Source organism: Nyctereutes procyonoides, unplaced genomic scaffold, assembly GCF_905146905.1.
Source record: "Nyctereutes procyonoides isolate TBG_1078 unplaced genomic scaffold, NYPRO_anot_genome, whole genome shotgun sequence".
Lineage (NCBI taxonomy): Eukaryota > Metazoa > Chordata > Mammalia > Carnivora > Canidae > Nyctereutes > Nyctereutes procyonoides.
Window position 1 is genome coordinate 17,257,078 of NW_026575133.1, and position 25,894 is coordinate 17,282,971.

Below are 25,894 nucleotides of genomic sequence, written 5' to 3' on the forward strand. Positions count from 1 at the left end.
ATATTGTTTTTCAACAAAGTTGGGACATTTTTAATTTCTCTGATTATTTTTCTGTTCCTTTCTCTCTCTTCACTTTCCAGTCCTTATGTTGATGTGCTTGATGGTGGCCCCCATTTTCCTGAGGGACTGTTCATTTTTATTCATTCCCTTTGTTCTCTGTTCTTCAGCAACCATAATTTCTATTGATTTATCTTCAGGTTCACTCATTCTTTCTTCTGATAGCTCAAATATGCTGTTAAGCCTCAAGTAAATTTCATAGACTTTATTTTTTTAGAGCAGTTTTAGGTTCCTAGCAAAATTTAGCAGGAAGTACAGAGATTTCCTATATATTTGTTACTCCCACTTATGCAGAGCATCCCCCACTAACAACATCCTACACCAGAGTGGTACATTTGTTACAATTGATGAGCCTGCATTGACATATCATTTTTACCCAAAGCTCATAGCTTACACTAGGGCTCACTCTTGGTGTTATACATTCTATAGGTTGACAATGTGTAGTGATATGTATCCACCATTATTGTGTCATACAGAATAGTTTCACTCCCCTAAAAATCCTCTGCCTATTCATCCTTCCATCCTACCTAACCCTGGACAACTACAGATCTGTTCACTATCTTCATGGTTTTTCCTTTTCCAGAATATCATATGGTTGGAATCATATAACATGTAGCCTTTCAGATAGATTTCTTTCTTTCAGATGCATAGTATGAATTTAAGATTCCTCCATGTCTTTTCATGGCTTGATGTCTCATTTCTTTTAGGACCAAATAATACTCCATTGTCTGGATGTATCACAGCTTATTTATCCATTCATCTACTGAAGGACATCTCGGTTGCTTCCAAGTTCTGGCAATCACAAATAAAACTACTATAAACATTTGTGTGCAGATTTTTGTGTAGACATAAGGTTTCAACTCATTTGGGTAAATACCAAGGAGTACAATTGCTGGGTGTGATAAGAAAAATATGTTTAGTTTTCTATGAAATTACCAAACTGTCTTCCAGAGTGGCTCTACTACTTGGCATTCAGCTATGAATGAGAGTTCCTGTGGCTTCACATCTTTATCAGCATTTGGGATTGGTAGCATGTTAGATTTTGACCCTTCTAATAGGTATGCAGTGGTATCTCATCATTTAATTTGCCTTTCCCCGATGACTTGTGATGATGAGCATCTTTACATATGCTTATTTCCCACCAGTATATTCCTTTGGTGAGGCATCTGTTCTGTTCATATATTTGCCTTTTAAAAATCAGGTTGCTCATTTTCTTACTGTTGACTTCTTAGATAATAGTCCTTTATCAGAATGTCAGTCTGTGACTTGTCTTCTCATTCTCTTGATTTAGTGAATTTTTAATTTCCATTATTATATTTGTAAACTCTGGGACTTCCATTTGCTTCCTTTTTTACAATTTTTATCTCTTCACTGATGTTCTCTGTGTAATGCAACATTGTCGTCACGCCTTCCTTTACTTTGATTATCACGCTTTCCTTTAGTTCTGTGGACATATTTATAGTGGCTATTTTGAAGTCTTTTTCTGTTACATCCAACATCGTGTCTCTCACAGGCAGCTTCTGTTGCCGGCTTTTTTTCTAGAGTGTGGGTCATACTTTCCTGTTCCATTGCATGCCTCGTAATTTTTTTGTTGTAAACGGAACACTTTAGATAATATATTTTAGCCACTCTGGATACGGGCACCCCAATTGTTAATGTTACTGGCCTGTTTAATTTTAGTGACTGGCTGGATTACAGTTACCCTGGGGTGACAGTGGCATTCCCAGGGACCCCTTCCTCTCCTTCACTGACCACACCCAGCTGTTAAACTCTACCAATTTCCAGCTGACTGCTCTATTGTTTTCAACAGTGCGCTAGGGCATAAATTGCTCCACAAATGAACTCAGTCAAATCGTGGCTCCTTTGAAGGAACAGTTTCTGAGGTCAGTGTTTGGTATTTGTTCTGACCTCAGGACCCAGCTCTTATTCCTCTGTTCTGTCCTGTGGACTAGCCATCCCTCTAATCTAGGCTGTTCATGAAATTGATGAATCATCTATCAATTGCCTTTAACCATGACCTCCACTGCTCTTAAAAGTGCCTTTATATTTGAAATTTTGCACTCTCTGTTGTAAATGAAATCCATTCCTCCAGGAAGAGATTAATTGTTTTTAAAATTGTTGCTCCCTTCTCCTCCCCCAGGCAAAATCTCTGAGCCAGGGCCCTGAAGCTGGGAATGTCACAATGGCAAGCTGCTCTCAGGTTGACATTTTTGCTCTAGTGGCTGAGTACTCCCTGCAAAGAGGGGCAGCAGCAGTCTGAAGTCCTCCTGGCATGCCTCTCTTGGCATGGAACCATGGCCTCATGAGCAGGGGCAAGGAGGTTCCAAATGTTCTCATCACCCTTTTCCCAAGGTCAAGTCTCTATTCCATGAGCAGGGCCTGGGCAAAAGAAGGAAGTCCACCCCTCTTGACCATACTTGCCAGGACTAAGCCTCAGCAACAGGTAGCTGGGGGTTGAAAACACTGAGTTCCTCCCCCTCCGAGGAAGAGAGCTCCTCCTGGGAGCTGGGAGCCAGGCAGCCTGTGCTGGTGGCCACAGGAGTCCAGAGTGGAGTCTTCACTTTGCTGAGCCAGCAGGATGAGGAGGAATGCAGTCTTATTTCAGATACCCCAGATTCTCAACTTTTTACCAAATTTGCATAGATTTTCTCAAACACGTTTCTTCATTTACTGTTTGACCCCCAGACCATTTCCAGACACTTTAAAAGGTTGCTTTTTTAAAAAAATCATTTTCACCAGTTTCACTGGGGAGCAGATCAGCAGAGTTTTACCAATTGTCATTCCAGAAATCTGTCTCCTCTCCCACATCCTCATGTGCAAGAACGATCATTCCCTGTCTTGCACTCATGAGATTTTTCCTTCCTTTATGATTGTCAGTGCTAGCCATCTCCAAAGCCATCATGCATATTTCAATCTCATCAGAGCATAAGGATTTCATCCAATCACTAATGAAAATGCCAAGCTGTGCTAGTAGGAATTCCAAAACAGGCCTCCTGTCTCACCTGGCACTCATGGGTTCGAAGTGTGTGTGCGTGTGAAGGACTAGGACTTGAAGTCAAGAGTTTTACTGTCTTAGTCCTTTCGGGCTGCTATTATAAAAATACCACTGACTGGAAGGCTTATAAACAATACAAATTTATTTCTCCCAGTTCTGGAAGCTGGAAGTCTAAGGTCAGGGTGCCAGTGTGCTCAGGTGGTAGAAGTAGGGCACTAATGCTGTCCTTTTTTTTTTTTTTTTTTTTTTTTACAGGAGCACTAATCCCTTCCATGAGGGCACCATCACTTTCATAACCTAAGCACTTTCCAAAGCCCTCCCCCCACAACCCAGTACCATCACCTTGGGAATTAACATATGAATTTATGATTTTAAGGGGTAAAAGGACACATGAATTTAAGAGGTAGAAAGGACACAAATGTCCATCGAAAGATGAATGGATAAAGAATCTGTGGTTATGTATACAATGGAATATTCCTCAGCCATTAGAAATGACAAATACCCACCATTTGCTTCAACGTGGATGGAACTGGAGGGTATTATGCTGAGTGAAATAAGTCAATCAGAAAAGGACAAACATTATATGGTCTCATTCATTTGGGGAATATAAAAATTAGTGAAAGGGAATAAAGGGAAAGGAGAGAAAATGAGAGAAAATATCAGTGAGGGTGACAAAACATGAGAGACACCTAACTCTGGGAAACAAACAAGGGGTAGTGGAAGGGGAGGTGGTCAAGGGGTTGGGGTGACTGGGTGACGGCACTGAGGGGGACACTTGGCAGGACGAGCACTGGGTGTTATGCTATATGTTGGCAAATTGAACTCCAATAAATAAATAAATAAAAGAAAGGACACAAACATTCAGATCACACTACTTACATCTCTAGTTTTATTATTTTTACTTGACTCATAAGCCATATTATGAAATTGATGTTTCCCAAGGTACGTTCTGGGAAATACTAGATTACATGAAAAAAATTTCCCTTGCTTCGTAATTTTCAGGTTATATAAAAATAATCCCAGAGGAAGTTTGGCTTCCGATTTCACTAGATCTCAGGAGTAAGATTCAAAGAATGAGTCTTATATTGATTATGTTAAAACTACAGATGAACAAGCAATAATATTCGCACTTTATAGGCAGAGAAGCTGATCCAGGGACATGGGAGCTGTACTGTGTTGAGCTGACCTCCCAAATTCATGGTCACTCAGAATATAAGCTTATCTGGAAGTAGCATCTTTGCAATATGATTAGTTAAGATGAGGTCATAATGTTTTAAGGTGGTCCTAATCCAAAGACCTGTGTTTTTATAAAAAGAGGGGAATTTGGACACAGACACAGGAGAGAGGAAAGGCCATGGGAAGACAGTGAGACCCTAAGAGGGACAAGGAGAAGGCTACCTAATGAGAGAATCAGAGATGCAGCCGTGCATCTCTAAGCTAAGTAATATCAAGAATTTCCAGAAGCTAGGGAGAGGGAAACGTTAACAGATCCTTCTCTGGACCCTCAGAGGGAGCATGATCCTGTCGACACCTTGAGCTTCCAGAACTAGGAGAGAAAATATTTCCGTGATTTCAAGCCACCAAGTTTGTGGTATTCTGCTATAGCAGCCTTAGGAAATTTATATAGTAACTATCTAAATAAACTCTGTGAGTGTTTACTATTATTTAAAAAAAATCAACAGCAAAGCAATATTGAATTCCAACTGGGCAGTATGCAACTACTGTTTTAACTTTTTCAACAAAAAACAGTTGATTCAGAGGTGTCCACATTACACACACTGACTTCATTACTACCAGTAGATCTCTAAGTATGATTTTTTGAAGAATTGAGAGTATTCGTCTCTTGTGAGCTAAGTGGCCATGAATTTGGAGTAAAATCTGTATTTTCTTCCTGCTCCAGCTTAATTTGTAACATTTTTATCAAAAACTTATTAGGTATTTTTTGAGACATTTCTGTAGTTGACGAATTTACTTAATTTTTCTTGTTTTTTGGCATCTTGCTAGTCCAACTTGTGCTGAAAAATAAGGTCTTTCAATTAAATAATCTTTCAGAAATGACATATGGTAACCAGATTAAAGATTAAAACACGGACAGAGAATTGGTCTTTGTCAAAGGACTATTAGCTTGCCTTTTCCTACCCTCACACTATCCCAAATGAATCTCGTGACCCACAAGGAAGCTTTAAGAACATTTATTCAGCCTACCCCCTTTAAAAAGATATTCCTCTGGAGATTATCTGGGGAGAAAGGGGATGGAAAGGAATCTTTTAAAGCAACATTAGGCTCCCAAAGAAAGGGATTTATCTTTAAAACTGTGGATTGTCGGGATCCCTGGGTGGCGCAGCGGTTTGGCGCCTGCCCTTGGCCCAGGGTGCGATCCTGGAGACCCGGGATCGAGTCCCACATCGGGCTCCCGGTGCATGGAGCCTGCTTCTCCCTCTGCCTGTGTCTTTGCCTCTCTCTCTCTCTGTATGACTATCATAAATAAATAAATAAATAAATAAATAAATAAATAAATAAATAAATAAATAAACAAACTGTGGATTGTCTCAAAGGCATAGGTGTATCTCCGTGGCTCTTATTTTTGGTAGCTGTGGTGGCAATTTGTTTTTTGGAGGGAAACTCAGCAATAGTCTCTGCTTAAGGAAGCATTCAGATTTTATTTACTTTAGGGTAAGGATTAGGAGCAGACAATGGTAAACATGGGCAGGGCCTAAGTAAATGCAGTACTTTGGTGAAAACTCCCTTTACTCACTTCGAAAGCACTCCAGGATTTTTCCTATCTTCTACTACACACACAATTCCTCTCCCTAAACTCTTACCTAAAAGATTCAAAATCCTGCCTGCCTATGAAGAGCTGAATTCAACAACAACAACAATCTTTCCTTCCATCTGTCTCCTGGGTACCTTAAGATTTGTAAAATATAATAGTTAATCTCTTCTAGATCTATTTACACATGCCTCTGTGTATAACTGACAAGTCGAGTTAATGTTTTGATAAAATGCATAGTGAGCTGTATGGTTTTGTAAGAAAGAACTCTGAATGATAGGCGTGATTTAAATCCATCCCAGCAGCTCTGGACTCCTGGCTTCCTCAGAAAACTAATCCAGTCTGACGTGAGCATCACTGTCATGAGCAATCATCGTGCTCCCTATCTGCCCCCACCTTTGCACTCCATGAATCTGGGTTGTGTGATGAGTGGACTAATGACCCAAAGATACCCACAACCTAATCCCCGGAACCTGTAACTATGTCACCAAGGAATGTGGGGGTCTCCTCAAGCTGGAAAAGGCAAGGGAACAGTCTTTCCTAGAGCCTCCGGAAGGAAAGCAGTCATGTTTTTGGCTCACTGGGACATTTTGGATTTCTGATCTCCAGAACTGTTGTTAGACAATAAATGTGTGCTGTTTGAAACCACTAGGTTTGTGGCCATCTGTCACAACATTGCATGGAAAACTAATACAGGTGGGAAGTTCTGGTTTAAAAAAAAAAGAAAAGAAGGAGAAAGAATGGAAGAAGGAAAAAAAGAGAAAAAAGGAAAAAGACAAGCAGGTTCTGGAGCCTCTCCTGTCTCAGCCCAGTAAAGGTATTGGTGTCTTAAATCAACCTACTTTATAGAACTGTTCTCCTTGGAAGGGCTGGGAATGGGAGTCTGAAGGCCAGACCATGTGCTCCACACACACACACCAGGCCTGGCGGAGGGCAGGCACTCATTGGTCAATGGATGGTTTGTCCCTGTTGCCCAAGGTCACGGATTTCTTTTTTTTTTTAACCACTATCCTAGATTCACCCTCTCCCAGCATATAAGTGTGTCCCTCATAGCCACACACTCAACTCTGTCTCATCTCAGCCTTTGGTTTAAAAGAAAAAAATGGTGGGTTAGATAAAACCTTCTTCCAGTAAACTCAAGTCTTACAGAGAGAATAAAAATAAGAACAATTAGGAGAACAGCAAGAGCGTCACCCATCGAGTGGAAAGCAAGCCCACCCCAGCAACAGATCCTGGGACTTCATGGTGTCCTGACGACAGATGTCATGGTTGCTGGCGGGCTAAGGAAAGGGAAATGGCTTACTTGGGGAGCAACCTATTGGCAAATGAAGCATTCTTCACCTTGATTTCCATGGTTTGCTACCAAGCTTTCGTTCTGCCTCTGCAGCATTTTGAAAGAAGGGCTGTCCTGGGACCAATACTAGGCACACAGCTGAACTGGGGGCCCATGTCCCAACAAGACACAGCTTCATCCTCTGAAGGCAAGAGAGATCCGCGTCTGAGTTTTAAGTGCCTCTGGCTGGAGCGAGTGGACTCTGCTTTCAAACGGAGCAAGCACGACAGTGTCAAGTAAACCCACGTCAGGAAGAAACAGCAGCACCCACTCCCACTGGGAGGCAGCTGGCCTGCTGACAAACTGGAGACAAGGACGAGCGGCTTGGAACTAAATATGGAAGGTTCTGAAGCTCCCTGTAAAGACCTTCCATCACTGTGATGGGACACTGGGGAAGTTTTCTCGGCCATCTGGATCGTCACTGCAGGCTCTAGCGAAACGTGTTCCTTTTCCAGGGAAGCCCCCATTCAAGCACGGTCCCCACCAGGTTCAGAGTGGGCGGTGGCCCTGAAAACATCCCCACGCGGATCCCCACGACGGGTGCTGGCTGCCCTGCCGGGAGGCGCCCCAAAAACTGGCCAGGTGGGGTCTTTCCCTGGGGACACGAATATCCGGCTGGGATATTCTCGCTAAATCCCACCTGGGATCCTTCTTAGGAGGCAGGTATTACTAGGTGGGCCCCACTGTCCTAAAGCACCCCTCACGGTGGGTGGGCACAGCCTGCTGGCCTGGGGCTCTGCAAGCAGTTCACAGACTCATGGGGCTCTGCAAGCAGTTCACAGACTCATGGGGCTCTGCAAGCAGTTCACAGACTCGTGGGGACAAACTCGGGGGGCCATCGGACCCTCGGGGGGAGTCGGGCCCACGGAGCCTGTGACCTCAGGCATGATGCCAGCACGGGCTTCGGAAGCCAGGACGCCCGCGCCGCTCGCTCTTTGCACCCAACGCACATCACCATTTGATTTATTGTCGTGCAGGTGCCTCCCGGGCCACGGAGCCACTCGCGGTGCCCTCTTCTCGGCCTGCACGTCAGGAAGACTGCAAGGCTGACGTTCTTTCAGCTACTGTTTACTTGGTCCGGAGACTGATAAAATGTTTCCGTACCCATAACAGAATGCACTTGCTTCCCCTGAGATTAAATCTGTTATTTGCTCAGGGCTTACGCCGGGCCGGAGCAGGAGGTGTCCGGCCGTCTGGCTTCCTCCTGGGAAGGGTGGTGGGGAGCAGAGACGTTGGCAGATGCAGCCTTTGCCCCACGCGTCGGAAACTCCCAGCGCCGTGCCCCTCGGAAATCCCCAGCTGCACACTCGGGGCCCAGCCCCGGGGCAAGTGGCCTCGCACATCCATCGGGCCATCCCCAGTCCACCATGCCACCAGGCCGTGGGGACGGTCATCATTCCTGAGGTCAATGACGGGCCCGGGCTCACCCAGGGAGTGCTGCCCACCCAGGATTCAAACCCCTCGGTTCCCGTGACTCTAGAGTCCCCAGGGCCGCTTCCTGGCGGGCACCAGAGCCCTTTCTATTAAAATAGTGTCAGTTGGGAATCTGACACATTTCAGAGATAAAGTATAAAAAGATCTTAGGAGATAGTGTTAAAATTACATACCAAAATAAATTCGCAACGCGTCAAAGTCCCTAAAAAGAGACAAGTGACATTAATTAAAAATATTTGTTATTTTCTCATCTGAGCAAATCCCCAAGAGACCTCCCTCTCCCGAGCAATTTGCTGCTGGTCTGCGTTTCCTCTGCAGCAGCCTGCGCCCACTCGGCGCGCGGTCAGGTCGGCCCCCACTTCTTACCTGAGAGGTCACTTCCCTTTACTAACATATGAGGAAACGTTTTAGAGAGTCACGAGTGAGACACTCGACCCGTCCTCTCTGCCTGGAAACAAGGAGGCTGCAGAAGCGGACGCACAGTCAAGCTTGAGGACACCACCAAGCCACCCCCGGCTCTCGCTAAAGCCACTAACTGTCCTTGCCTGGGAAGCGGACATCGGGCCCCGGGAGAGCCAGATGTCCTCCGCGTCTGCACCTGGCATTTCTTTCTGCTCGCCGTCCGCACTGATCCTCTCTTTGATGTCCCTTCCTTCTGTGTGTACAGGTGCATCATAACTTAATTTCAGGCACCATCAACGTGGTTTTCAAAACCAGCTCCAGGACCCCTGAAAGAGGCTGCGATTAGGGTTAGGCACTTGAAAGGGTTCTTCTGTTTCCTTTGAAAACTGATCTCTGCACTGCTGGTTCCTAACCCGCAGCACAATGACTGGGGACCCGGAAGGGTGGGACTGCGCTCTCACTGGGAGGACAGGCTAGGCTGCTTTTTCACAACGCTCCATGTCCAGGCAGGGCACTGTGGCTGTGTCTGGATGGAAAGCTCTCGCCTGGCCCGGGTGCGTGAAGAAGAAGAGGAGCCAGGAGATGCTCACAGGGGAAATGGAAGATAGAAATATGCCACTGGGCACCTAGGGGCCTGTGAATCTTTCTGCCGATGTACTTCTAATTCAGGGCAAGGCCGGGGGAGGGGAGTGGGCTGGTGAGAAAATGGAAAGCACATTTTAAGCCAGGGAGAGCTCTGAAATCTTATTATGCTGAGTAATTGCAGAAGGCTTAGAAATCCCTGGGCTGCTTGGGAGATTTGGCATCAGATGAGGACAGAGGGATGTGATCATGGCCATGTGGAAGCTGGAGGGTCCGAGAAGAGCCACCAGCACCAGATTTTTTTATTGCTTGTCCTTGCGATCATCCCTCCAATGCCATGCAATGCAGGGACACGTCTATGCTGGCCCTTGAGGCAACCAGATGTTCAGGCCAGTGAGCAATTCATTCAGGAACCAGTGGCACAGACAGATGTGCACCAGACCTCGAAGAGGCTTCCCCAAGAAACAAAGAAAATGAGAACTACCTTTCAGGGAGCCCATCTGTGGAACCCAGAAGGATCTGGATTCTCCCTGGTGTTGAGCTACAAATCCAAATGGCTTTAAAAAGAATTTTTTTAAAAACGTTAAATGCCTAAAAGTCCCTAAACCCTCCAGAGTGTGGACACAATAGTGGGAATCACTAAAGCAGGACATTGTTTAAAGAAAACAGAGTGTTCATGAGACTTTTGGGTCTGCTCCCCATCAGAACTGGAGATTGGAACCCGGATGATGGGAAAGACTGCTCTTACCTCACCTGCTTTCTCACTCAGTTAAGAGAAAAACTCCTAGAAGAGAAATGTCAAGACCAATTACACGAACAGCTCAGAGCTTCATTTCTCTCCTTCCAGAATCTACCGCATTATCATTAATCAAGGCAAAGCTTGCAAAACTGTAGCTATGTAAAAACCCTTCACAGAGTCATTTGGTCCTTGTTTTTTTCTACTTTGTTCCTTTTCAGTTAATATGAAAGAATTTTCTTCCCCCTAAACATCTCCCACTTCAGAAAGACTTTGACAACCCCTCATAAGCCTGTATATTTTGTGACAGATCTATGATTATATTTAAGGAGGCTTGTCAGGAGAAGCACACTCAAGCTTTTTTTGTTGTTGTCCTGATTTTAAAGAGTGCAGTGAACTCATTGATGTTCTAATGAGAGCCTTCTAGAGCTCAGTAACAGGGGGGATGGATGGGACTTATAGAAGGTGGTGGTTACCATTAATAAATAAAAGCAAAATAAATAAACATTCTGAACTAAGCCATGCTAAACACAGTCAGTCTGGGGCAGGGAAACTGAGGCAGGCTGAGCTGAAACAGTCCAGTTGACTAAAGGGATCCATGGTGGGGACAACTCTCCTAGGACACAGAGACTGTGGGTTGGTTGTGTTGTGTGTTGTGACCCTGCAAGGCAGCTGTCAGTGGATACAGCAAGAAACTAGATTCCCTTGATTACAGAGAAGAGCTTGATAACAATGAGATAGGTCTATTAATGGAATGGACAGGAAAAAAAAATCATGCACTCCCCATTTCCAGAAGTGTCCAAGCAGAGGCTGAGTAATCAACTGGCAAAGAGAGTGAGGAAAGTATTGTTCCTTTGGGTTGGAGGTGAAACTAGATAACAAAAGGCCCAAGGTGCCTTCCAGCTCCAGGAGTCTGTGATTCTCTGGCTATGGACAACCAGTAACCCACCCTGGGTCTCGGTTTCTTTATCTGAAAGATGAGGGCCCTGACACAAGGTAGACATCTAAGATCATTCTCAGCCCAAGATGGTATAAGTCCATCACGTGGTAAACTGGTGTAAGTTGGGAGCAGTGTTCAGACATCCAGACTCGCTGTCCAACCTGGAAGAGGTCCCTGAACTTCTCTGGGCCTTGCTCCGAGATCTCTGTAATCCAAAGACAAGACTGAAGACTAGGACAACATAAGCCCACCAAGTGCTTGAAGCACCACGGCAGAAAGCAATAGGTCAAAATGACTGAAATCCAAACATTTGTGAAACAGAGCTTTTCTGAAGTGTACTTCAGACAAAATCAATCAAAATCAATCAAGGAGAGCATTTGGGACAATGCCTTCGAGTTCCCGGCCATGGGATGTAAGGAAGCTCACCATGAGGCTCCTGATGGTGACCTGGCTTAGAGAGCAGCTTTCGGGTCTGAAGAGGAAACTCTTTTACTACTTTACTCTGGGGCTGGGAAGAGGCTTCCTTCCCAGAAGACTTTACACTTTGCCTTACCCGAGGGACTCTTGCCTTTTCAGCCCCATTCATGTTTGGTATGTAGTTGGTGCTTAAACTATGTTTGGATGAACAAAAGGAGTTTTACTGAAGAAAAATGTAGCAAATCTACTCTGAACTTGCATATCCATCTCTAATATGCATATTATACCTTTTAACTACCTTGGTAGCTGTTGAAACACCAGTAAGACAAAGTCGTTGGGAGAAATGAGGACATCTGTGACAGGACAGGGACATGTGTCAAGGCTGCCTGGGTGGAGGAAGCCCTGGATGACTTGAGACCATTCCCTAGTGTGCTCTCTAATTTCTGGCTAAATTTCTCCACGATTGAATGAAGATCTGCCTGACAGGGAACTATTTGTCCTTGTGTATAGAGAAGAGGCATTCACACAAATCCAGTAAGCAAAGTTGACTTATTTTCTCTCTACGCTATTGGGAAAAGAGAGAGAACATGGCTTCTTTGACTATGAAACTCAAATGCAAAGACTTTAAAGGGTTTCCTGGCTTATGGTTTGGATCTCCAGGCCCCCAGCCAGTGAGCTCCTGTCTAATATGACTGCCCCTGGGGTAAGGTAGTAAAATGGCCAAAAGAATCAAATTCTCTCCCACTACCCAGGACCTTCTCTCATTTTCTTCCTACCTATCCTAAATACTTACTCCAAGGCCCAGTGCATTCTGTTGGTGCCTATTTTGTGATCTTCATAGGATTCCATCACCCATTCAGCTCAGTGCTCCCAGATACACTTAACTCCGTATCACCCAAGCAGTGCCCTGTCCAAAGCAAAGCTTCATGTAATTGCTGAAAATACAGCTGATCTAATGGCATAGGGTGTTATTCTTCCAAGAATAGATACAACCTCCAACTGCGGTCCAAAGAATGAATCTGTTGGAGGCAGAAAAGGAAGGGGGTAGAGAAGTTGGATTGGATACAGAAAATCCTGACTGCTTGGCATTCAGTCTTTCTGACCAACAGTTAAGACACATGAACTGGAAGGAGAATATTTTACATCAGAGCTATTTTGAAAACTTCAGGATGTATATGGTTGCCAAACATATGTTCCACTAATTTTCAAATTATATAGGACAAAAGATGATTCCTACTTGTGAGGCTATGGCTGCTAGTGGCAATTATTTTCTAATTCTTCAAATGGTTTGCTAGATGCGAACTAGTCTATACTCCCTTGAAGGAGTCTGGTTTGAGGTCTAGTTACTCACATACAAGTGGTCGATCTCTGATGAGACAGTAAACTTGCCGACAGCAAGGATCTTGCCATAATAATCTCCACGTCCACAGTACATAGTGGTGGACCCATAGCAATTTCCTCAATAAATATGTGATGGGTAGTTGGGTGAATGGATGGAGGGTTGCACTACACTGGAGCCCACGGTGTAAACTATAGATGCTGTAGGGATAGAGATTATACAGGCAGATGTGAATGTGAGAAGAAGACACCAGAATGGCAAGTAGGGAGACAAACAGAGGACAGAGCCTTTGGCCCAGCTGGTTTCACGGGGGAGAGGGAAGCTTCTGTGTGGACTGGAGAACGTATCTGTGCCTTTGCTTCTCTTTCTGCCAAAGGAGTAGGTTTAGACCATCTCTAAGGCCCCTTCTAGTCTGGGATGCTTTTGGACCACAAACTATGAATCACTAGTCACCGGGCCCTGCAGAATACAAGTGGTGCAGTCGCTTTCACCAGGTCAGCCGGAAGGTGGTAGGCATTTTTTTAAAGCACTATTTTAAGGATAATCTTTAAACCTTAATCACAATTCACATGATGAGCTATTTTTCCTCGTACAAGAGGAAATTCTTGCATTTCAAAGCTGCAAACAGGAGCAGAAGCCCCTTGCCAGAGAACCTCACCCAGAGAACATCCTTTGAGCCTCCCCCTCCTTTGATCCAATGCTACTGATTCCTCTGTGTGAACTTACCAACGAGGCACCCAGGAGGACGTGTCCCACAGCCATCCTACCACACCCACCCCTTTTTCAGCTGAACCCTGACCTCTGCTTCTTATTCTAAGCCAGCACCTACAAGGCTACAGAGACTACCGACAACTCCACGTACACACACACAGAGCTACTGTGAGCCAATTGCTCCAAGTGCCTTCAAGTTCAAGGGAATGAGGGGAAGAAGGGCAGAGGGATTTTAATCTTTGGCCTATCACATGGAAGAAGAAAGAAAATCTCACATACCCATGCTTCTGTCCTGCAATGTTCATCATCTTAGATCACAGGCAGTGAATCTACTCACTGTATCCCTTTTCTTCCCCCAGTCCTGGGCTATGGCCGCTGGCTTACAAGACGGGCTATGCTGGCCAGGAGGGGACCTGGGAGACTGAATTCTGGATGGAGGCTGATCCAGAGTAGCTGTGCTTTGTGAACCACTATCAACAAACCCTTTCAAATGCTGCAAACATCAGGAAGTTTGTGGCTAGAATCTTCTAGGGAGATAATGCATGTGTTGGTTTCCTGGGGCTGCCATAACAAGTAACCACAAACTGGATGGCTTCAAACAACACAAATTTATTCTCCCACAGTTCTGGTGGTTAGCAATCTGAAATCAAGGTGTTGGTGGGTTGACGGGGCCTCTGTAGGCTCTAAGAAAGAATCCTCCCTTGCCTCTTGCCAGCTTCTGATGGCTGCTTGTAATCTTTACCCTTCCTTGGCTTGTAGCTACATTGCCCCAATTTCTGCCTCCATCTTTAAATGGCATCCCTACCTGCACACCCCCCTCCACCCCCGCCATGTCTCTGTATCTTCACGTAGCCTTCTCATAAAGACACCATCACTAGACTTAGGACCCACCCTAATGCAGTATGACCTCATCTTAATAATACATCTGTACAGACCCTAGTTTCAGAGAAGGTCACATTCTGAGGTTCTGAGTAGACATGAATTTGGCAGAGGTGGGGGTTGAGGAAGGGGGGGCACTATTCACCCTAGTACCATACAGCAAAGGGCAAAGGCCACAGCCTAGAACTCAGGAGACCTGGGTTCAAGGTCTGCCTCTTTTGTGACTCTTTTGCTTACTTATGTGGACATAGAGGAGTCGTGAAACTTTCAATGTCTTTCCTTTAAAATGGGACCACCACTGACATCTCAAGGATGCTGTCAGACAGGGGTGAGAATCTCTGGGGGACTGGGGCATGGAATTACTCTGATACGATGCCAGCCCCCAAGTCCACCACTGCGATGGCTAAGCTGGAAGTCACAGAACTTTATGTGACAGGCAGCTTCTGAGATGGCCCCCAACGATCCCTGCCTCCTTGTGAAGTCCCTTCCCCTTGAGTATTGACTGGACACCTAGTGACTTACTGTCTAATGAACCTGGCAAGCGGTGGGCTGTCCTTCCTGAGACTCCAACTTCTGTCTTACCCCCTCTCTTGCTTTCTCACCCCCTCGCTGCGATGGGCAGCAGCTGCCATGTTGTAATTGTCCTGTAGAGAGGCCCACGTGGCAAGGAATGAGGGAGGCCTCTGACTGGCAGCCCAGAGAAACAGGAGGATCTGCCAATACCACTTAAGCAGTTTAAAAGCAGAACCACCCCCAGTTGACCTTGAGAGGGCTGCAGCCCGACCAACGCCCTGATGATAGCCAGCAAGAGACCCTGATTAGAGGATCCCATCCAGCTTCCTGACCCACAGAAATTAGAAGAATAAATGTTTGTTATTCTAAGTCACTAGTTGTGGGATAATTTTTTACACAGCCATAGAGAACTAACTGCTATAGACTGAATATTTGCAATGCCCCCCCCCCCACACACACACCCAATTCTTCTGTTGAAGCCTAATCCTCAGTGTGATGATATTAGGAGGTAGGGCTTTGGGGAGCTGATTAGGTCATAAGAGTGGAGGCCTCGTGAACAGGATTAGTACTCTTATAGTAGAGACCCCTTAAAGCTTCCTCTCCCCTTCTACCAAGGGAGGACACAGCAAGATAACAGCCAACTATGAACCAGGATGTGGCCAGACACTGAATTTGGTAGCTCCCTGATCTTGGACTTCCCAACCTTTCACAACTGGGAGAAACAAATGTCTGTCATTTATAACCTACCCAGTCTGTGGTATTCTGGAATAGCAGCCCTCACTAAGACATTAATATGGTTCATTAAATCAATTTAAAAATCGAGAAACAAGGTGAAAGGGATGGGGCCACACCACCTGAGACTTGGATTATGCACTATTTGGGTATCCAGCCTCTCTTGGCCACATTAATCTTCCCCACTGATGGTTTCACTAAGATGACTAGAGTTGAGGTTTGAGCAAAAGGGACCCACAAGCAGAAGGTACCTGGGCCAATAACTCACATTTGCTCCATGGGGGAAATCCAGGGGCAAGCGCTCACGGCCACAGCTGTAGGTTGTCAATTAGCCTGTTGAGCGGCTATGACTTTCATCTGGAGGGGCACACAGGGGACCAGAATGGGTAACACCAATGTGTGGCCATTTTAAGACCTTATGAATATTCAGTACCTGGTATGACTATATTTAGTATATCATGAATATTTGGCACCTTGTATGCTATTATGAATGTTCAATGCCTACTGGGTCTTTCCATTGTTTCTGACTTGTTAAAAAAGTAATTTCTTAACCTTGAAACATTATAGAACTAAGAGAAGCCCTATTATTTTCACTCACACCACCCCCTTTAATGGCCACATCTTTGCCACATCTTTACCTTGCTTAGAATGCCTTCTGCCAGGCCTATCAAACTCCTATTCACCCTCCAAAGCCCAGTTAAGTCCCACCTTCTCCAGAAAGACTGTTCTGAGCCAGTAGTGTCCCAGAGCTGGCTTATATCAGCTCACAACAGTTAGCTGGTAATTTTTCAGGAATGTTGGAAGCCAGTCATTGAACATGGGCATTATTAAAAATTACATTACGTAAACTTGAAAGAAATTTAAGGCAAAGGTAGTAAAATGCTCAGAACTCATCACTTCTGAACTACTATCATACATTTGATAACAATCTATGCTTGAGTTTATTTGCATCTACTGCACCTTTGTGGTGGAACTACTCTATAATGGTGTGCTCTTGTGTGTCTCTTCCCAACTCCACATTTTAGGAAGTCAACTTGGTGACTTAAAATTAACCATGGTAGAATTAGGGTATTTATACCATGGAAAGTTGTTTTTTTTTCCCCAGAAGCTGGTGGTTAAACATTTAGCAGCATCGCCACAAATTCCAGCCAAAGTAATCCCTCTGAATTCTAAACTCTCATAACGCTCCCTATCTTTTCTGCTCAGTGAATGGGCACTTAGCATTTGCTGCCTTAGTTACCAGGTACATTTCCTCTATGGGTGTGCACACATGCACACAAACCTTCTCCCCCAAACTGGGTTGTTACCAGCTTTAGGGGCAGGAACAGTGTCCCCTTTATCCTTTCTGAGCCACTCTTTCCTTAAATAGCATCCTCCTCCCCAGTGTGAAACCCAGCACCATCTCTAGACTTCCCAGTACCCCCAGGGGCTTACATTCTCACCATCTCTCCTAATTCCATTCTGGCTCCTGGCTTCCCCCTCCAGCTGCTCTTTTGCTTCCACCCCACACTAGCCCCCCATCACTCCTCCTTCTCCAGCCACCCCCTACCCCCAGCCCAGCACCATGAATATGGCAATATATCTTTACCATGGGTTTGGATCTAATTCAACTGGAGGATAGCAGAGGAATCAGTAATAACTCAACATCAGGCATCATTTCCCTGGTATAGACATTCCTATCCCTCACTGGATCTCTACTTGCCCTTTTTTGTTGGTACTGTCCTCTCCACCACAACTCTTATCTCCATGGTTTGGGTCCTCAAACTCCTGTTTCTTTACTCACCAAAGGAAAACCACAGTTCTGTGACCTTATGATGCCAAGAGATTTGCTATGAATCCCTCCCTAACTAAGGACCCACTTTGCACATTTAAAAAAATTATGATAAAATCTCTCAACAAAGTAGGTATAGAAGGAACATAGCTCAACATACTAAAGGCTATATATGACCAGCCCACAGCCAACATCATGATCAATGATCAAAAACTGGCAGCTTTTCTTCAAAGATCAGGAACAAGACAAAGATGCTCACTTTCATTTTTTTTTATTCAATATAGTACTGTAAATCCTAGCCAGAGGAATTAGGCAAGAAAAAAAAAAGGGGCATCCAAATCAGAACGGAAGAAGTAAAATTGTCTATTTGCAGATAACATGGTATCATATATAGAAAACCCTAAAGACTCTACTGAAACTGTTAAAACCAATAAACAAAATCAGCAAAGTTTCAGGATCCAAAATCAATATACAAAAATCAGTTGTGTTTCTATACTCTATCAAAAAGACAAATTAAGAAAATTTCATTTATAAGTGCATCAAAAAATCTAGAAATAAATTTAACCAAGGAGGTGAAAGACCTGTACCATGAAAACTGTAAGATACTGATGAAAGAAATTAAAGAAGACACAAATAAATGGAAAGATATGCCATGCTTATGGATTGGAAGAATAATACTGTTAAAATGTCCATACTACTCACACAATCTACATATTCTGTGCAATCCCTATCAAAATTTCAATGCCACTTTTCACAGAAAGAGAATAAATGATCCTAAAATTTGTATGAAACCACAAAAGACCCCAAATAGCCAAAGCAATCTTGAAAAAAAAAACAACCACACTGGAGGCATCATGCTTTCTGATTCCAAACTATGGTGCAAAGCTATGGAAATCATAACAACATGGTATTGGCATAACAGACAGATCAATGTAACAGAGAGCCCAGAAATAAACTCATAATTATATGGGCAATTAATTTACAACAGAGGATTCAAGGAAATGGGGAAAGATCATCTCTTCAATAAATGATGTTGGGAAACCCAGACACCCACATGTGAAAGAATGGAACTGGACCACTGTCTTAAACCACACACAAAAAATAAACCAAAATAGGCTTAAAAAATTTTGAACATAGGCCTGAAACCATACAATTCCTAGAAGAAAACTTAGGCAATAAGCTCCTAATCTTGTGGTGATTTCTTGGATTTGACACCAAAAGCAAAGGCAACAAAAAGCAAAAATAAACAAGTGGGACCACATCAAACTAAAAAGCTTCTACACAGCAAAGGAAACCATCAGCAAAGTACAAAGGCAATGTACTGAATGGGAGAAAACATTTGCAAATCATATACCCAACAAAGGGTTAATATCCAAAATATACAAAGAACTCATACAATTCAATGGCAAAAAAATCTGATTAAAATATAGACAGAGAAACTAAATAGACATTTTTCCAGAGGACATACCAATGGCCAACAGGTACATGAAAAGATGCTCAACATCCTTATTCAGGGCAATGCAAATCAAAACCACAATGAGATATGAATGGCTATTATCAAAAAGAAATAGAAAGCGTCAGCAAGGATGTGGGGGAAAGGGAACCTTGTGCACTGTTGGTAGGAATGTAAGGTGGTGCAGCAACTGTGGAAAACAGTATGGAAGTTCCTTTAAAAAATTAAAAATAAAACTAAGATATGATCCAGCTATCCCACTTCTGGGTGTTCATCCAAAAGCATTTAAAACGGGATCTTGAAGAGATACTTGCACACCCATGTTCACTATAGCATCATTCACCACAACCAGAAGGTAGAAGAAACTAAATGTCCATAAACAGATAAACAAAATGTGGCCTATACATACAATGGAATACTATTCAGCCTTAAAAAAGAAGGAAATTGTGTCATATGCTACAAGAGGGATGAGCCTGAAGGATATTTTGCTAAGTGAAATAAGCCAGTCACAAAAAGACAAACATTGCCTGTTTCCATTTATACAAGGTATCTAAAGCAATCAAACTCATCAAAACAGAAAGTAGAATGTGGTTGCTGGCAGCTAGGGAGAGAGGGAAAACAAGAGTTGTTCAATTATAGAGTTTCAGTTTGCAAGATGAGAAAGTTCTAGACATCTGTTGTACAACAATGGGCATACCATTAACAATATTGTAATGTATGATTAAAAATTGTTAAGAGGATAAAATTATGTGTCTTACCATAATTTTTTTTAAAAGGGCACAGACCAATCTCATCTTGCAAAGAGGTGATTCTATAACAGAACTCTACAAACAATACAAGACAATCATGTGTGTGCCTGATAGAAGTTATTTTTGGACTCTCAGGGGTTTGGGAATATCTAGGCTGCTCTTCACCACCATCATCGTGGATAAGTAAGAGGTACATTTAATGAGGTGTCCAAGTGTCTCATTGCTCCCACTCTTAGTCCTGGAACATTCCGTACACCGTATATTCTTTTTATGATTGGAAAAAAGTCTTCTCCCATGTTATAAATGCCAAGTGCACATGGTAGACATAGCAAAGGGATGGCCCCACGTAGGGAATACTGAAGAGAGCTGGTCACCTGTTATCACCACCCAAGGCTGCTCCGGTGCCTGGCCCAGCATTTGCCTCTACCAAACCTCTCCCTGTGTATCCAGAACCCACACAACTGCTGCTTCCAGGACCCAGGCAGATGGGCTTCCTTTCGACAGCAGCGTGTTGGGAGATACCGCCCTACTGAAATGAACTTACAGATATGAAAAAATCCTCTTTATCCTTCATTCCTTATTTGGTGAATTAAAATGTTAGTGAATAGTGTTTTCTTGAAGCAGAGTTCCCTCCACAATCATACTGGATGGTTTCTCTAATGCTCATGCAAAAGGATGGCTACCCATCATCAGAGTGACTTTGGTACTCCCCTATAAGAAAATATTTTTTTCACTTCCCACTCCCCCCCCCTTTTTTTTAAGGAGAACAGCAGATGTTTGAGATAGGGGTCAGATGCTCCTGGAGACCAGCTTAAATGCAAGGCAGTTTCCACATGGGAGTTGTCTTGCTTCTCCCTGGTGATGCCAAAGCAGGGTCTGAGAGTCTGTTCTGACAGCCTGTGTCAATGTGACTCGGAGTCTGGTGCGTCCCTTGGAAGAATTTTAATGTTCTTGACAGACTATTCAAATGCTTGTGTTCCCATTTGTAGTTTCCAGTCTGTGTTTGCACTGAGCTCCACCCAGGTAAAAAGTGAAAGAAAATACTCCATGTGTTCTTTGCTGCGGGGTCCAGCCAGATACGCCCCAGCCTTTATTGTCAGTGGCACCAAAGTCTGTACCATCCTGCCCAGCCTGGAGACTCCAAATGGCTCCCCACCACCATGAGCCTTGTGTAGACTTGGAAAATGTTTGGAAAAGGTCGATTTGGATCTTGCAAGTGTACCACAGGCCACCTTCCAAGCCTGAGAACATTTATCAAAATGATTTGAAGTCCAAATTCACATCAGATGTTTGAGCCACCGTGCCCCCATCTAGGTCACAAAATTGTGCATTTTCAGAGCTAGAAAGGATCTGAGAGGTCTTCAGCACTCTCATGCTACAAAGAAGGAAAGGAAGAGGGGGGTGGTGAGTCCAAGAGGGTCATCGAAGGACACCTGCTGGTTGGTAACAGAGCCTGGGCCCGAAGCCAGCCAGGCCTCCTGACTCCCCACAAAGATATCTTCCCACCACAGCCTGGCAGTCTCCAGATAACCAAAACAGTGACAAGACCCTGCCAACGGCCCACCAACTTCAGTCAATATTTGCCATGACAAAATTCCAACCGAAACTAGAGATTTGGAAATTTGTGCTCATGTGTTCAATTGGAAAAAGAGGATTTTTGACTTTTCTATAAACAATCTGTTTACTTAACTCACTCATGTGGAGTGTTTTGTACCAGACTCATGTTCAGTAAATTCACACTCCACAAACATCCAGCCCATTTCCCCTTCCTCTGCGCCCCTGGAAAGGACCCACATGACCAATGCCTTCTGGGCCCACAAGGCAGACTGAGGGGGGTAGCAGGTAGATCTAGAATGTGGGGCTATTTGGTCCTGGGGACTCACTTAATAGAGCCACTGAATCCAAAGCCAGAGGATCTGGGTTTGATTGAGGGTCTGGTCAGTCCCCATCTGGTTTCCTCGAGGGGGTTCAGGCCTGGTCTGGCCTGCAGGAGGGATTTAAGGATCTCCGGCCCTTGTCTCTCAGCTTCAACTCATGCCAGCTGACAATTTCCTAAGTCGGTACCCACTCTGTCCCTCTGTGCCTAAGGGTCAGCTTCTCCTGGCATCACCTACCAGGTTCTGTGACTTGTTCTCTGCACGTGCCCAGACTCTCCCGCACAACCCTATGATAGATGTCCCTAGTGCTGGGTTCTGGAATCCCTGTCTCTGGATCCTGTCCTCCTTTGGGAAGATAGGACAATCTTCACAAGACCTCTTTGGTGCTGCAGGCTCACCTAGCTGGGCTTGAGTGAAGCATCTGGTGATTCTGATCCCGCATTTCTGTCCATTCCACCGCTGCCCCACCAGGATGGGGGGCCTATAGACTAAACAGCTCTCTGGCTTTCCTCCTGGACTAAACTAAGTCTGCATCAACCCCCGACCCCATCCTTCCTTCAGCCCTTGTCTGGGTCCTGCTCCAGATAAAGCCTGTGTTGTCTTATAGAAGTCAAAGAGGCCAGGCTGGTTACACCTGGTTTAAAGAAGCACTGTGCACATATAAATAGGCAAGCACGTGGGTTATTTTTCTGGTTGTTGGAATGAAGGCATACAGGACAGGGTGCCAAGAATTTGGCCATTGGAAAACAAGGCTGTTGGGTCTCGTAAGGTGAGTTTGATTATTTATTGTCTTTAAAGTGATCTGGTTTCGAAAGGGAGCTGAAATGTTCTCATTAAATGAAGATGGAAACTTTGAGGATCTGAATGTGGTGATTCATTCATCCTTATCCCCAGGCTCCCCGGGATGCCCCTGATATATGGGAACTTATCAGCCATAGGAGAGAGATCAAAGCAAGTCTTGGAATTTTGAGGACCTATTTTGAAAGCATGTGTGTATGTGTTCTTGTTAAAAGTACTAAATCGGGTAATATAATGAATAGCCTCTGTTTCTATTTAAGTTTTGTTGATCAAAAATCTGAGTTCAAAAAAAAAAAAATCTGAGTTCATGATTTGCCCCCTTGACAATTTCCAAAAGCATGCACCTTGTTTACATGATTCTCAAAAATGAATCCAGCCTGGGCCCTTGTCTGACACTCAAGACTTGGCTTTTTCCTGGAGCCCTGAGAAAGGTCATGCAGGGACCGTAGTGGGAATAAGCTGACGACCCCTGGGGTGGAAAACAGTGCAGCCTTAGCTGACAGAGCAGCAGTGGAGGCCCCCAGAGGCCCAAGAAGATGAAGGCTCCCAGTTGATCTGGTGATGGGGTGGTAAGCACAGAGTCGGGGGCGGGGGGTGTGTGTGCTCAGTACATTATAGAACAACCAGCGTCAGGTCCCCTTTTGACCTCTCGTTCTGTCCAGACCCCAATAATTCAGAGAAGTAAGATTTGTACAGTCAGTTCTGAAGCGACTTCAAATGGTAACTGCTTACAAGCACGTGTCTCATGTGCAAATTTTCAAAATGCTTTTGGAAACTGTCTTCAGTTGGGTTCACTAGATGTAGGCTCAGGGGAAGCTTCAGGTGGGAGGGATTTACAGCGGCGGTGCTCCCAGGAGAACCCAGCAAGAGCGGGGAGAAGCAGCTACCCCAGCCCAAGGGCAACCCACCGAAAAGGAGGTCTCCAGTTGGAGTCTTTGGAAGCAAAGCACCCCGAAACCCTGAAACCCCGGGGATGGGTGCACAGGAGTGCTGGGGAGCCAGCTCCGAGCAGGCCCAGGTTGGGGGGCAGGCCAGTAGTGTCCTCCACATGGAGGCTGGCTCCGGGGGGGTGAGGGGGGGCAGGAGGGACTGTGCCCTCCATTCACAGGATGCAGAATCGGAGACAAAGAGAAACTGCCCCCCAAGGTCAGCGTTAAGTAGGAAGATGTGCAGAGCTCACCCGGCTGCCAGTCCTCTGGGCTCTTCTTCCTCTCTTCCTTCTTCCTCTCTCCCACTGACAAGGAGTCTTCCTGCTGTTGCACCATGCCGACCTCCCACCTGGCCACGGCAGTGGGCGTCCAGGGCAGCAGGGTACTTAGGAGATCAAAGCAGCTGGAGATTACTTTGGGATTTGCCGATGTTGTCAATGGCCTGGCTTCACAGCCCCCCTAAATCAGGACAGCGAGTAAGGATTTGGGAACACTTTGGTGCCTCTTAATCTTAACACCTCTAGGGAAACAGGCTGCAGAATGGGGTTGTGCTTGATAAGCTCACTCTCTCCCTAATGTGCCTTCGCACTGTCCCGGCCTGACCCTGTGCGGCTCCTGCAGGGGCGAGGCCCTCCCTGCTCCCCGCTTCCTCCGCACAGGACCCCGCCGCCTCCCAGGGGACTGACCCCCGTGACACCGTGACACCGGCCGCAGCCTTCTGGTGACATCTCGTCCTGCCTCCCTTTCTAATGGGTTTGCTTCTCGGCCCAAAGCGAGCATCTGTTGCTTAGGACCGGCTTCCCAGCCAACACCACCTCTGAGTATCCTCTGCAAAGTCGGGCACGAGGCTTCGAGAACAGTAGGTGTTGGAACAACAGTCAGTTACTCGGTTTTGGACACCGAAGGATGGAAGCGCCGGGAAGGAGCTGCCCAGATAAAGCACGAGCCCCGGGCAATGCTTAGCTTGGGATCACTTCCTGTCGGGGTTGCTCCCTGAGACCCCTGTCCAGGACCACCCCTTTCAGGGCGGCAGAGAAAGGGGCAGGCTCTGGACTCAACCTGCCTGCCCGTCATGAGCTGTGTGACGTCAGGCAAACCTGCTTCACGTTCCTCTGCCTCTTTCCCACTCTGTAAAATGAGGTAAGTACCTGCACCTGTGTCACGGGCCCATCGGGATTAAACGAGTCTCAGGTACGCAAGGAACTCGGCAGTGTGCAGATCAAGCACGCTGCATGGATCTAGGATTACCATGACTGTTGCTCGGAGTAAATAGGATAAAGAATTTGCCTAACAGCCCATATCTGGGGAGACTGTGCTCAAACAGCAGCTTCTCTGCAAAGCCTCCCCTGACCACCCTAAATGGCAGCCCTCTCCCTTCCCTTCTCCTTAACCCCCTTCCCTGCTCATCACCTTCTGACCTATTTTATGTCATTTGCTTACTTTGTTCCCTTCACGAGGGGAAAAGCAAGAACAGGGGTTTCTGACTGTTTTGTCCCCTGCTGGACAGTGGGGGTCTGGAACAGTGCCCGACACACACACAGAGGATCTACTGAGGGAGGAAGCGGCAAGCCTGGGACTCAGTGTTGCGCTGGTGGCCCTAAGCCCGACCCCGGACAGCCCTGGCGATGACCTGCGGTATGGCTCCCAGACTCCTCCCTCTCCATCCTCCATCCCCAGCACCCACAAGTACACAGTGACATTTCAGCAGCAAACCACAGAGGAGGCTCTCCTTCCACGCACAGGCGCTGCCAGCCAGAGACACGTTCAACTCCCAGCGTGGCTGCTCCCTTGCTGTGTGACTTAGGGGCCTCTACCTCTTTGGATCCCTTCTTGGGCACGTGGTCTCCAGGCCTCCCCCAGATTCCCGGGTCGCAGCTTCAAGGCTTCTTCACTTGCAGAGGCTGAGATGCCAAGGTCTGCTGGACCTGCCTGGTCTCCCTTGATTCAAATCAGCAAGGTGGCTCTGGGCGTGGGTGCTGTGAATGCAACCCTGGCACAGGGGAGAGGAAGGGGATAGACCCTAGCCGACTGGCTCTCCCCAGACCTGCCTCCCCTGTGATGGATCGATGGATCGAGGGCAGCGGGACCCAGAGACTTGCTGAATCCCTTGCAGCTGGGAATCGCTTGGGTGGGGCATGTGTCTGCATCAGGCAGGTTTTTTTCTCATTGCCAAGAATTTCCGCTTCCAGTGGCATTCATCTTTCCCAGGAACACCCTTCAGCTAAAAAAGAAAAGAAAAAGCAAACAAAAGAAACCCTCCCTGAAGAAGGAGACTTTCTTTCTCTGTGAGCCCCTGATAAGAGAAACCCTCTGCCAATTGTGGCATCCTGTTCTAGACCTCCCCCTGGCCAGGCCCTCAGGGATCCTTTCTCTGGGTGTGATTAATGGAGGTGGGGGGCTGGGTGGCCTATAAGGTCAGCAGCGGACAATCTTGAGACTTGGGGATGTGAATTCAAGCTGTTGGCCAAATGTTCAAA

The 25,894-nt window shown here is 45.7% G+C and overlaps 1 long non-coding RNA gene across 1 annotated transcript in view; it reads right to left on the bottom strand.

Moving 5' to 3' along the window:
- LOC129523258 (uncharacterized) overlaps nucleotides 1-25,894 on the bottom strand; it is a 130,627-nt gene that overhangs the window by 12,068 nt on the left and 92,665 nt on the right. Inside the window, exons 4-5 of the long non-coding RNA XR_008667087.1 lie at nucleotides 25,232-25,638; nucleotides 23,669-23,876 (exon numbers count right to left, since the gene is read on the bottom strand). This is a non-coding gene — a long non-coding RNA (uncharacterized LOC129523258). The remainder of the gene's footprint in view (nucleotides 1-23,668; nucleotides 23,877-25,231; nucleotides 25,639-25,894) is intronic.